Consider the following 13,712-nt stretch of genomic DNA (forward strand, 5'->3'; position numbering starts at 1 on the left):
GTGATGAAGCTGTGTTACTCAGCACACACAATCCCACCAAGACATGGCAGAGAGAAGCAGAATCATATCCAGACTCAGTCACCCATGGACATGTCATAGTTTTTGTCCATCTGCCAAAATGTGCCATTATAGGCTGGAAAATCTACAGCACTAATGTTGCTGTTGTTCTGCTGGTTTCCCTCCTCTACCTTTTATTTTGCTTTATAGCATTACATGACGTAACATAATGCATTCACATTTTTACAACAAAAAATCTTACTTTGAATCAATAGCAAGTATAGTATCCAATTGATATTCTTGGCAGCAGAGCAAATAAGCAGGTGCCTGCAGTCAGAACATCTCAGCAGCCTCAGCAGCTGTGTAGTTCCTCCCACAGGTGGAAACTCCTTTACCAGATCCTTAAAAAGTGCAAGGACACTTATTTCAACAAGCATTCCCAAAAGGTTTAGATACAGTCAAAAAATGAGGTGTACTGAAGAGTGAGGGATGTAATGGTTACATTTTGATAGCTTTAAAATACATTTTTGCAACCAAGGCCAGTAAATCCCCTGCACTTGTGGTGGGGGATTTGTCTGCCACATTTGGACTCAGTTCATGTCATTGTGCAGGGACTTCCACATCAGGTCTTACCCCTGTGTGTGATAGTCACATGGTGAACTGCAGCTCCAGAGCCTTGTTCTACCTGCCATGATATCCTCCATACATCTCACAGCTGGTCCTTTGGGATTGTTAATGCTTCAAAATGCTCCCCCCATTGTTGGGGCACAGAGGTGCAGCTGTGCTCAGATTATGGTTATCTGTGGGATTTCTTTCAGTGTGCCCCATCCACACACTCCTACTAATGGAAATCACACTGATACACTGAGGTGTTATTTCTCTATAAACTACCTCTTTTCTCATCCAGTGTCTTCTCTGATGTTTGAAATTTTCACCAACAGAGTAAATTGTATCAGAATCCTGTGCAAAAATAACAGTATTAATCATACATAAAAAACTTTTAAAGAACAAGATAATGGAAGAGCTGTATTAAGAATAGCCCAATTCGTAGTCTTATTGTTCACTACCTTTCACTTAATATCCTCTTGTCCTCTGCTTTGATCTTTCTCACAATCTGTGCTTCCTCCACAACTGCCTCTTGCCTGTGCTGGTGGAGGTGAGGTAACACTGCTGCTATTAACAGGCTCTGTGGTACAATCCCCTTATCTGCTGAACTGCATCAATTTTATCACAGTGTATGTGTTGTGCTACCTGCCACTGCTGACATGGTACCTCGGCTTGTGATGTGAGCTCAAAGCTTATTTGCTTTGGTAATTTCAGTTGTGTTTTCACTGGGAAAGCCTTCTATTATCAGCTCTAGAAAAGTGGTAAAACACGTTTGCATTTCAGCAATCAAAAGTCACTCTGAATTTCAAAATGAGAAAGCCATTCAGAGATGTTTGTTTTCCACTGAAAATTAAAAAAACATTTTAAATTATTTTTATTCTGTCATTAATGTGAAAATATAACTCCTTATTAATCCATTAAAACAGATTGCACAGCTCAAAGTACTTTACTTCCATTGCATGGATATCTCCTCAGCTTCATGTGGCTGTTCATCAGAAACAAAAACTAGGTGGCCTAAGACCACTTGCAGTGCAAAGTGAGTATCCAGAAAATGTCTAAAATAATTCTGACTCTTTAGCTTTTATTTGGCCTTCTTTGGCACATGGGTCAAGAGGATCCCCTTGAACTGGAATTGGGTTTTTTTGGAAATGAATCAAAGTGAGCAGTGAAGGACCTGATGCCTGAGGTCTATCCAACACCCTTATCTTACAGAGGAAACTGGATTCTGCCCCTGCATCAAACTGCATCAGTAGATTGCAGTGATGTTCATCACATTTGATCTTTGAACATGGGAAATGGTGCAGGAGAATTAGTGGCCCAGCATGTCAAGAACTCAAAACCAGGCATTTGGCTCTAATCCCTCCCTCTCTGACTTCTTCACTTGTGAAATAGGGTTAATATTCCTTCACCTCCCACGGATGTTTTGGAAACAAATTAATAACTGTGAGACAGACACTGTGGTGTTGATGGAGCACTTCAGAAAAGCCCAGGAGGAAACTCGTAATTCTGTGGGCAGACACAACCCAAAAAGTGGCCGGTGAGTCTGGCTGGGGCCAAACCCTGGAGAGTGGTAAGGGCAAGGAAATAATTAATCTCTTTCTGTGACCACATCCACTCTTGTATGCTGAGTGAGGCAAGAAAAGATAGTATGAGGTCATCCAATTAAGAGAAGCTATTGTAAGAAGAGCAAATTGCTGTTGTGTAAGCAATGTTGCTGGAAAGCAGAAAGACATGAAATGAGAGTGCAGTGTGCTGACTGAGAGCTTTCAGCTTCTCTCTGAGTAAGGGATGGTACATAAAGGAGATCAGGACTTTCACAGCTGCATTTATGCCTCTCCAAAATACAAAAAAACCTGGAGGCGTCTAGAGGTCTCTATACCTCCTTATAAATGCAGACATACTTGTGAGAACTAGAAAATGTTTTTTTTGTGATTGTTTCAGCTGAGTTTCCTTGAACTGCAACGCAATATTAATAAGATAACTTGGTCAGCTTTGTTTTTTGGGCTCCCTTTAAGATAGTCACCTTAAGATAGATTCTCTGACACCTGCAGGATCTTTTCCTGGGTGGAAAGACACGTCACACATCTGCTTTTTCTCATGACTCCTGCAAAAATGCAATACCTTTTTTGACATCAAGTTTGGTTGAAATTGCTCACAGGCTCCAAAGTAACTGTGCATGAAATATAAACTGCCTGGCAGACACAAAATGCCTGTATAACACTTGTGTTCTTTATACAGCAGGTTCAATTATTATTATGAGAGGATGAATAAAACTTGGAAGAAGAGAGCAGGAAGTGGACATGATATTAGTATAATAATAACTAGGCTGAGGAAGGAGATGCTCATCCTAAAGGAAGCCATCTGAAAAACTGATATTAAATGAAATTTTATATGTACTACATTCAGTCCTCTTCAACCCACTTTGCTCAGTTCCTCAGAAACATCTTCATGACCCATACCTCTGTCATTCTTAATAAGGTAGGTTTAACATTCTCGAGAGGGGGAAGAACAGGGAATCCTTTCTCTGCCTCATTACCTTCCCATATATAACCCTGTCATCCAAGGAAGCCTAGAACAGTGCCTGTGACTCAAGCCCAGACTCCATGCTGTTAGACCATCATGTTTCTCATGTGCATGAACCTCACTGAGGTTTTTATTAAACTAAAAAACAAACCAGTGAAAAGTAATCGACAGAAAAGAGCTGTGCTGTATGAATATGAAGTCTTGCTTAATACAAATTTAACTTGCTATAGATAGCCATTAACTGCTGTTCATTTAGGCATCTCCAAGAAATGCTGGGCTCTCCTAATCATCACGGGATTATTATTTTTAGGCTTTAAAATTAAGCCTCAAAAGAAATTAAAAATATTTTCATAAAATATTTTATTCTAGTTATTGTATCAACTAAATTATCTACTTCACTTTCCATTTCTACCTTTTAAACTTTCTTCTTTGCTGTCCACAGAATGGCTGTAAAACAGTACAAAGAATGTTTCAGGGTCTCCTTAAGAAGGAGTCATACTTTGGTCTTGCTTTCTGAAAATCAAAACTCCAATGAATTCACTCTGGCCTTTATAGGACACAGGGTAATCTTTCAGTTTTGTCTAAGCCTTAATTGGTAGCACAACGAGCAGTGGCAGAGCAATTGTCAGGCCAACAGACACATAGGGTAAAAGCTGGGATGTGGGTGAGCATTAGGAGCCAATATTCAGTAGAGAAAAGGAGGAGCTGAATGTCTAGGGTGATATCTTCACTACTTCTTTGACATTTCAAGATGTTTTTGAATCTTCCCTATTCCATTTCCCTGCTTCCTCTGTTTCTGACCACCACAATCGTGCTAAATTTTGGCTCAGTTTTTCAGATGCCCATGCTGTAAAGAACTGAACCTCTGGTAGAAATTTGGGAACAATAATTTTTATGAAGAATAGTTTTTCCTTGTGTGATTTTAGCTGTGTTGACAAGGTAGTGTAAACAACCCTGTGATGGACCTTGAAGAGGAGAGTACTCACCTGGAGTTTCACACTATATTGTTTTCAAGCCCCTTCTACTCCTTGGTGGAAGTTCAAGGCAGAATGGCAGAAATGCTGTTCAACCTTCACTCCTCTCATTCTCACTCACATTTCCACCTTGACTAGTCAGGGCAACACGACTGTGTTTGGCATAACCTTCCAGCTGCCCAATCTCAGCACACTGAGTACCAGCATCCATGATGGAAATCCAGCTGCTATCTCTAGGCTATCTCCTAGCCATAAGAATGTAACCATGTGGAAGCTTAAAGCTTCTGATATGCTGCTGCAGCAGCAAAGGGAGCATATTTTTTTTCAGCAGTCTAGTAATCTTGGACTATTTCAGGTGGAGACAATACCAGGGGTAGATGCAATGGTTCCTGAACTCAGCAGCCCATCCTTTCTGTCTTGATCCTTTGCTTGGAAGAACCTACCTAATGCTTCAAGAATGGATGAGGTGCTCACGCAGCAGCTGCTGACTAGTTGTAGTTAACAGCTTGCAGAGCACACACTGAGTAATTTAAAACTGGTACCAGTTTTCCTCCCAAGGCTCAGATGAAAACAACGAAGGGTCACGTCTGCTATACCTGCAAGTCCCTCCAGAGGTGGGTGGACTCTCTGCTATCTCTGCTGTGGATGTCCAAGCTATCCCTGGACAAATCCCTCAGCTTTTGGTACCACACAAGCCATATAATTTTCAGAAGACAGCTGCTCTGATATGTCTGAAAAAACATTTATAAGCTAGATTTCCCCAGGCTGAAGTATGGCAAACCCAGAAAACCCCTTGGGAAATGTTGGCTCAAGCAGCTAAATGTACAAAACATTTTTGAATATCATTGAACTGTAGATGTAATTGCTGAGCATATGAGTCAAATCTGCTCAGTGTGTCAAAAATGAGTTAGGAAAGTGCTGTATTTGCTGTTTATGCCAAAGGCTCCTTCAGTTGACAGCTTTAGAGATCTTAAAAGCATAAACATTTTAGCAGACAACAAGTTGCTTTTTCTAAACTAACAGCTTCTTGAAATTACGGAAAAGAAACCCATAAAACGCTTATGTAAAATTCTCCTTCTTCATGTTCACTTTAAAGCACTTTGGCAAAGTAGCTCTCCCCCATTGAGGTAACAAGAAAAGAACTTGTTTACAAATTGCACACTGAAATTTAAGTTACTGGGAGTAGCAACAGGTTTGTAGTGACAGGTCACTTTAGATTGGAGTTTAATTTATGAAGATTGCTTTACCTGAGGCTATGGTAATCTATGCCTTTGGAGTAATTCACCCTCTGCCTCATTTCGAATGCAGTCAAAGACTGTCGTATTTCACTATGACAATGTAATCACAGATCCACATTAAAAAGTCATTATTGTTTAGAATCCAGCTTGGTTTGAAAAACACTTACTATAAAATTCAACAGCCTTTGTAAATTACCCAAAGGTTTACTCAAGAATACAAGGTGCAGTGATTTAAATCTGGAACTTACTACTTTATTGATTATATGGGATTTTTAGGTCACTGCATTTACGGGAAATGATAAGTGAGTAATCAAAGTAATAAACTCCTTGATGTTGGTTCATAAATAATTATGAATTGAATTTTCGTCATCAAGTATTAGATAAATCTGAGTTAGCCATAAGATAGCTCTTATTTAACTTTTCTTTCCAAGAGACTTCTAAAAATCAATGGTGACAAAAACAACCATAAACTTGATTTTCTGATTTCTATCTCTCTTGCTTTTAAAATCAGAAGCCAAGTGCTTTTTCAGGTATATCTACTTTGGTCTTCAGCTTCAAGCTTTGCACCAAACCAAAAACTTAGCTCAAATTTCTTTTGAACACTATGCTGACTTTTCTGGCACTGTTAAAACACGTCACAGATTGATTCAATCTACTTCATGAGGTATTAAAACCCAGATTTATATTCTAACATTCAGCCATTTACCCATCACTGTACATATGGTAATTACTGAACTCCTGCTTATTTTTAAATTGTTCAAGACCCTTCTTCTTCATAGTTGTTTTTATTTTTCCCTGCAAATTGAGAGAGTTTTAGCCCTGACTATTGTGTAAGAGTTTAAAACCGCAATAAAAACAAATGATGCAATGAACCAATTAAAATTGTTGTATATATATTTTTTTAATTAGACATTTATGAGCTGTGAATTGGATCAGATATTCCCAATGCACATGACATGCTGACATATAATAGCTGCTTTTGGGATGTTAGGTTAGCTTTTTATGAATGCAAATAGAGGTAGATTTTCTTTTTTTAATTAACTTTAGGAATAATTTTTCTCTATTTACAATACAGGTAGACACTTCAGTGCAGCTTACTGGGAAGGTAAGCTTTACATCCAGTTGCAGTTCAGATTTTAACAAAGCCATCTTACATAAAAAGTATTTCACAAACGTTTTGGATACTAAGAAAAAGTGAATATTAAGAGTTTATACAGAGAGAGGTTCATTACAATGCTAAGGTCTGAACATGCTCAAGAACAAATTCTTGCTGGTAAATGAAATATTGGAGACAGTGCCTTCTGCCTGCAGCAAATACTTCTGGATTGAAAACCCCTTCTCTCCTCCACCCCTTTTTAATGTTCTGACTAAACTGGGCTTTGGACAGTTTTTCTCTTGGAACTTGCCCTCAGAACTGCTCTGTCCACGTCCCAGTGACACTAAGAATTTTCATTTCTGCACTGTGAGCTCGTTTAACTTTTGGTGCCTTACAACTTTGCATGCTTCACTCTAACAGGTGATCTCCAGTGCTTCAGGAAGTAGTATCAGTCATATCAAAATGGAGATTACCAACAATACGTTCTCCAGCTTCTATGCAAGATGTTCATGGCATGTGGTACAAACGCAATACTTATGCCTTGCAGACCATACTGCCATAGACAGCTCAAGGGAAGTTGTGTGCCCTGGTGGACATGATGGTAGGCCTGGTACTGCTCCTACCCTGTCTGGCTGCTTTGGGCAATCCCCTTGCTTCGTCTGTTGTCTATTTGGAATAAAGCCCACATTGTTTGAAGATTATTTTACCTCACAGCTTGCTAAATAATTGGAAAGTTATAATCTAAATAGGAATTACATTGTCAAATATTAATGGTGGCCTGCAGCCATGGCTCTGGAGGAAGTGGTTGTCTCTTTTTATACAGTATAGTTAAAGCACCAAAAAAAAAAAATAAAAAAAAATAAAAAAAATTAGCCATTTGTGAACTGGAAAAATTTAAATGCATGGAGGTTTCTAAAAGTTATCACAAGTTGTAGATACTTATAACAAAAGTCACAATTGCTGTAAGACTCCTGTGAAGGCAGAGATACTCATTGATGATATCTAATGAATTTCAATGTGCAATTCTGAAAAGAATTAAAGAGGAATAGTTATTTTAATCAGTGCCAACAAGCTGATATTGACTCCAACAAAAAACCAACAATAATAAACAGCTGTTGCAACTTTCTCATGCAAACCCACAAATATATGCCAGAGCAGAAAAGCTCAAAACTGCTCTGCTGAGCTTTGGCCTTTGGGTAAATCTTCTTATGGCAGCAACGAGGGTCTTCAGAGGAGCTGTGCTGCTTTTCTCCAGCCGAGGCAGGGTGACATGTGGCTGGCCAAGGTGTGTGGCCACTCCATGCATGGGGTGCAGTGCTTTGCAGAGCTCAGACCCTGCAGAGGGCTTTCTCTGAGCTCCTGCAGGGACATGAACCTAAAAGACAAGTTTTCATCCTCTGCAGCCAGACTTTGAAGTGGAAAAGTGTAATCAAATGAACAAGTATCTGAAATGATCTTTTTTTAGTAAAACTTGGAGATAGCCATTTTAATAAGGAAAGGCTTTATTATTTTTCCTGATATTCAGTGCATTTTCAGTGTACCAGTGTTCTATTTGAGAGGAGCAGAAACCCATTCTAATCACACTTCATATTAAATCTCCACATATAATTCTAAAAGGGTTAATAATGAGGAGCAGTTATTTTAATCAAAGGTAACAAATAACTACGGAGTCCAAAAAGACAATAGATTCAAAGAACTTTTTGAAGACCACTTTCCCAACAAATAAGAAATTAAATGCATGAGTTATAGCTCTAAATTACTCGTGTATGAATTGCATGAAAATGAGCTCTTTAATAGCATTCTCACTGGATTGGAGACAGTGGAGCTTCCTGTGTCTCTGGTAAGCCAGTTTTCCTTCTATTTCCTTTAAAGATAGTTCCTACCAAAGAAGACCCTTAAGTTGTGACAAACTTAGTCCTGAGCCTGAATCTTCTAAGACCTGGCAAGATTGGGCTCTTAAAGCAGATTTTTAAAGCATTCTCATGAAAGCTGTGGCAAGAAAGTAAATAAACCTCCTCAGTACAGTTTGCAATAAAATAAGGTACCACTTAGAGACATGACAAGCCTGCATTTTGAAGAGGTGGTGGCTAATATCTTATTAGCATAATTAGCCAAGGGTGCTTTCTTCATGGATATCAATTTCTAATTGAGGTACAGCTGTTCAGTGGAAGTCCTAGCTTGATTAGAATATGCCATCTGATTGAGAGAGACTAGGGCTTTTATTCTTACAGTAATGTCACCCTGAGTAAACACCTAATTGGCAGAAGAAATTAACTAGAATAGGGCAAATTTCTGGGTATATCTAGCCATTTCTGTGGTAATGTTGTGATAACAACTTCTCCTAACAACAAACCCAATCACAGTGAGTAGGCAGAAGGACCAGGGAGAAGACAAATGTGGTTTCAGACCAATACAACAGCTGACAATGGCAGTTACACAGTGCTGTAAAGAACAAAAGCACTGAAGGAACATTCACTGACTTCTAACACTGCTCTTGTTCTTGATTTTATTTGACACTGAACTACAGGGGTTATTACAACCTTCCCTGTTGTCCTCACACACTCCCACCTGCCGCTGCAGGCTATTCATGGGCACTGATATGATTCACAGTCCCTTCAGCTGTCACTCGCTTGGATAAAAACCCAATCAATTCAAACCAGCAATAATCCATTGTGATTTAAGGGCATGGATGTTCAGGCTCAATGTTACTCAGTGAGGGATCGCACCTTGCACATTAGGACATCTTTGCAGACCCGGCCAGGTACAGATTAAAGCGTGATGAAGCGGAGCTGGGTGAGAGTTATGATGATTTTATGCTGATGTAACAGCCTGCTGGCATGGGAGTAAGTGCAGGACTGAACCCTGAACTTCTCACAGGGGACGTGTTCAACTCGAAGACCTCCCATAGATTTCATGACCAAAGGATCAGGCACATTTGTTTCACATTTGCCATGTAAAGGGCTACTTATGGTGTTCATATTAAAGGGGGGCTCAGAGTTCCCAAGGCATAGCAAAGCTTACTGTAGCAGATAATTATGTGCCAGTCTTTCTTCTGTCATTGATTCCTTCTTTATTTTCTGGGAAATTTTTGTGTATTTTGTTCTCCCCAGACATTTCTGCTCCTTGAAGAATATAATGCTTACTTCAGATTTAATGAATGTTAAAGACCTGTCATGTACACAGGGTGCAATACTTTCACATGGCTTATGATTGGGTTGATTTATATTAATTTCTGGTTTCTCCCTTTAAAGTTAATAAATACATTTAAAAATCCTTTGACACATGATGCTGATAACATTTCATGAATGCCTGCCTGGGCATAAGGTTACATGCAGTGGACAGGATTAGTTCCAGCATTTGTTCATCCAAATCTCAGGAATGATGGCTTAAACTGTTAGGTCAACAGTCTGAGTGTGTGCTTTGGCATGAGTTAATGTTCATTTGGGCCTTATCTAAAAGGAGCCAGGTGTTAGTGTAAATTGGCAAAATACTGCTTAATCCTATTGATTAAGATAGTGGGTGTTTTTTTTCCTTTCTTTCCCACAAAAGGAAAAGATGAATGAATTAAAACTATGGAGATGACGAACACCTATTCAGAGGCTCTGGGAATCTTTTGGACAGATTCAGCTAGAACAATTTTTGTACTTCTTCGTAAGAGCATGAATTGGTTTAGCTTTTGTGTTTGCTCTGCACTGAACTCTTTGTGTCAGCCCACACTCTCTCATCTGTATTTAACATTCATGGGAATGAAAAAATAAATATCCTAGGATGAATTATTAGAAAAACATCTTCTTTCCTTCACACATGAGGAACACAATGGGAATTACAGAAACGCACTCAGAAGAGAAGAAAGGCCTGCAAGTGCCCCTCTCCCAGCACCCTGATGGGTTGTTTTCCATTAAGCCACTTAGGTCTTTCTTCCAGCTCAGTGTTCAGTCATTAAAGGTTTCCTAAGATTTTTATTCAGCCATTGCCAAACGGAGTTGTTTCTCAGAAAGAAAACAGCAACTATTTATGCAGTCTCTGCAGCATCTCTACACAAGAAACCAAAAAAACTCTGTAGACAAGAAAGAAAAAACCTCCCAATGCTATTAAAACAGTGAAGAAATTTTAAATAATCAGAAGATAAATGGAAGGGAGAAATACGCCTTTCCTCACATGTAGCATCATTAATGGTCCTGATGTCCCTTCTCGCCTTCACCCCAGCCTGGCTGTGCAGTATAGTGCAGGGACATGCCAGAACTGGATGTCCTACAGCCTCCTCAGAGACTGCAGCAACAGAGGAAAGTTGCCAGTAGATCAAAGCACCTTTCCTTTAACTCTACATCTACATCACAATAACTTCACAAGCTTATCTTCAAACTCCACCAAAACCCAGAGTGGGCATGGGCCCTGTGACTGCTGGAGCCAAGTCATGTCCTGATATTGTGTCCCACTGATGCACCAGCTCATCTGATGTTACCTCTCCATAGAAGGCTATGACTCATGAGAGGTCCACTTACAAATAATCAGACTGGAACGGCATAATCTCCTGTAAAGTCTCTACCCCCAGAAATACTGACAGGTTAGTTCAATTTCCTAACCATTGAAACTTCTCAGGACAGTAAGGTTGAACCTGTGCAGTAATAGAAGCAGCAGATTAAGGGTCAAAGTACTGATTAGACCTGGTCACTGTTGTCTTATGAGAGAAGCTCAAGAAGCTACAGGTGAAATGAGGTGCATAAGAAAATGAAATATGCAACATTTCTGACTATCTTCAAATATCTTCTGATACCCGCTATCTGAAAAAAATAGAAGGTGAAAGATCGCATTTTTCCTCATTTGAGTATTTCTAGGCCAAAATTTATTAGTTTGAATTAGTGATACAGAATGAAAAAAAAAAAAAATTTAAAAAAATCAACTGGCAACATTCTTCATTGAAAAATAGCCAGGGGAAGTCCCTGAGAGCTATTAATTAAGTTTCTAAATATGTGAACACCCACACATACCTAAGGGGAGTGGAGAAAGCAGTTTCCTGCCAGCTTTAGCTTCAATTTATTTTCCCATTTTGCACCTACAAGTTTGCCAGCATAAATATTTCCTGGGGTCATTCAGTCAGCAAAAAGTAAAAATGGCAGCAGTTGGTTGTCAGTCAAATCACATCCATGTTTTCTTACTTGCCTTCACAGACATTTCTGGCATTTCCAGCAATTCAGAGGCACGTGTTTTGATTTGCTTTTGCTGCTATATGTTGAAAATTTACACAACACCTAGAGACTTCTTGGATCAAATCTTCAATATACACTCTCTGTGAAAGTCAGTAAGAAAAAAATAAGAAACTAGATTGACCACTGGCTAAAAGCAATGCTGTACTTCCTATTCTTTTTATCTTTATGAGATTAGTGTGCTGTTAATCACTCTTGGCATGTTAATGATTTACTCAGGACGAGGCTCTCAGCTTTCGCCATCTTGACCAGAACTGGGATGAGAAGGTTTTATCCTGGCTGGGTGTTGGTAGTCATGCAAACCAAGCTTTGGACACAAGTAAGTGGTAGCACCCAAACTGGTGTTGCACTCAGTCCACCCCAGGAAGGAGAGGGCCAGGGGCACTTCTCAGCCTGTATTCTCACTTCTCCTTCTGCAGAATGAGTTGTTGAGGGGGGCTAATTGCTCAAGGACGAGTCACAGGAACACACTCAAAGTGTGTTAGTCAATACAGATTGCTGTGACGTCTTATTAAGGCACAGCTTTCTGATAGGAGCAATCTCACTTTCCCATGTATAAGAGGTGGAAATCCTTTACAAGTCTCCCTACATTTGCTTTTCCATTTCATTCTAACTACTGGTTAAGTAGTAATGGTCTGGACATAGGGCATTTTTTGAGGTTTGATGGGACACTGACAGACATTTATGGCCAGAGGTGTAGCCAAGGGTACTATTAGTCCCAGCTGGTCATTAATGACCTGCGCTGTGGTCCCTGTTGCCTTTATAGGAAGAAAATGAGAGCAAACACAAGAGTATGGATTTTTTTTTTATTTTTTTTTTTGTGATGCCATTATGATTGGAATGTGTAAGGTGCTTCTAGGAATTAATGACTTATACATTAGGTCGTCCAATTGCTTGAATTATCTGCAGACTGCATGGAGGAGGTTACTATAATTAAAACATTTTCAACTGTTGTTTTTTTTTTTACTTCTTTGTTAAAAAAAGCTTCTGACAAGCTAACACAGCTTTTCAAAACTGGAATACCCAGCTAAGCCTGTGTAACCAGTTCTCTAATTTCACAAACTGAAAAATACATAGAAGAAAACTAGTTTCAGAAGCAGGAGGTACATGTGAATTTCCTCACTGGATCTGCCATCTATGATGAGGTTATTCTGGTAAAAGCCTGAGAGCTCCCCAGAGTTACAACCTTGAATTGAGGAGACCTGATTATGAGTACCCTGTTTTTTTATATGCTTATTTGAGGTAACCCCTTGTTAGTTAGACAGTTCCACAGGCACAGGATCAAAGAAGGTAGCACAATGCCTAGGAAGCAGAAGCAGCCTGGAGTCAGCCAACAGGGAGCATGATGCATGGGGAGCTGCTGCCTCTCTCTGGATGTAGGACATTACACACAACAGCCCATGAAGAATCCTTGGAGATTTCTGTTAGAAAGGGTATCCTGAAAATGGCTGTCTACAGCCTTTCTTGTAGTTATTAGGTGGGGCTTATCCTCTTAAACCAAAGGTTGTGGTGACACTGAAGCCACATCTATTTTATTCTATAGTCACTTGTTAAAATTAATAATAATACCCTGAGAACTGGGAGAGAAGTCATGGTTAAATTGTCCCTTGATAAATAATGACTGGTTAGTAAATGGAGATTTCTTGTAATCAGGGTTTGAAGGTTTTGAACAGGGATAGGGGCAGAGAGGCAAACAGCAGAGCTAGTTTTAAGATATGTCTTCATGGCTTCTTTAAAAGAAGTATATGGCATCATCATCTGCAAAAACAGGGAACTGGACACCAGAACATAAGACCTTAAGAACAACTGTACTGTTCAGATGGAGGGTTCTCTTAGCCCTGTGTCTCATCTCCACTGGGTCCAAAACAAGACTGCTCCCTCCTGTTACCTTTCAGCCTCAAGCTATTGTCAGCTCCTGGGACCTCCTGAGCTTAAATTGATCTATCTATGTAGTAACTCTCCACAAAGCTCTCTTCCAAGCACTTTGTTGCATCCACAGTGACTTCTAGCAACAACTCCTATGCATTTGCCACTGACTTAATGAAGAACCACATGCTTTGTTTGCCTTAACCTT

The sequence above is a fragment of the Apus apus genome, chromosome 5 (genome assembly GCF_020740795.1).
Source record: "Apus apus isolate bApuApu2 chromosome 5, bApuApu2.pri.cur, whole genome shotgun sequence".
Taxonomy (NCBI): Eukaryota; Metazoa; Chordata; class Aves; order Apodiformes; family Apodidae; genus Apus; species Apus apus.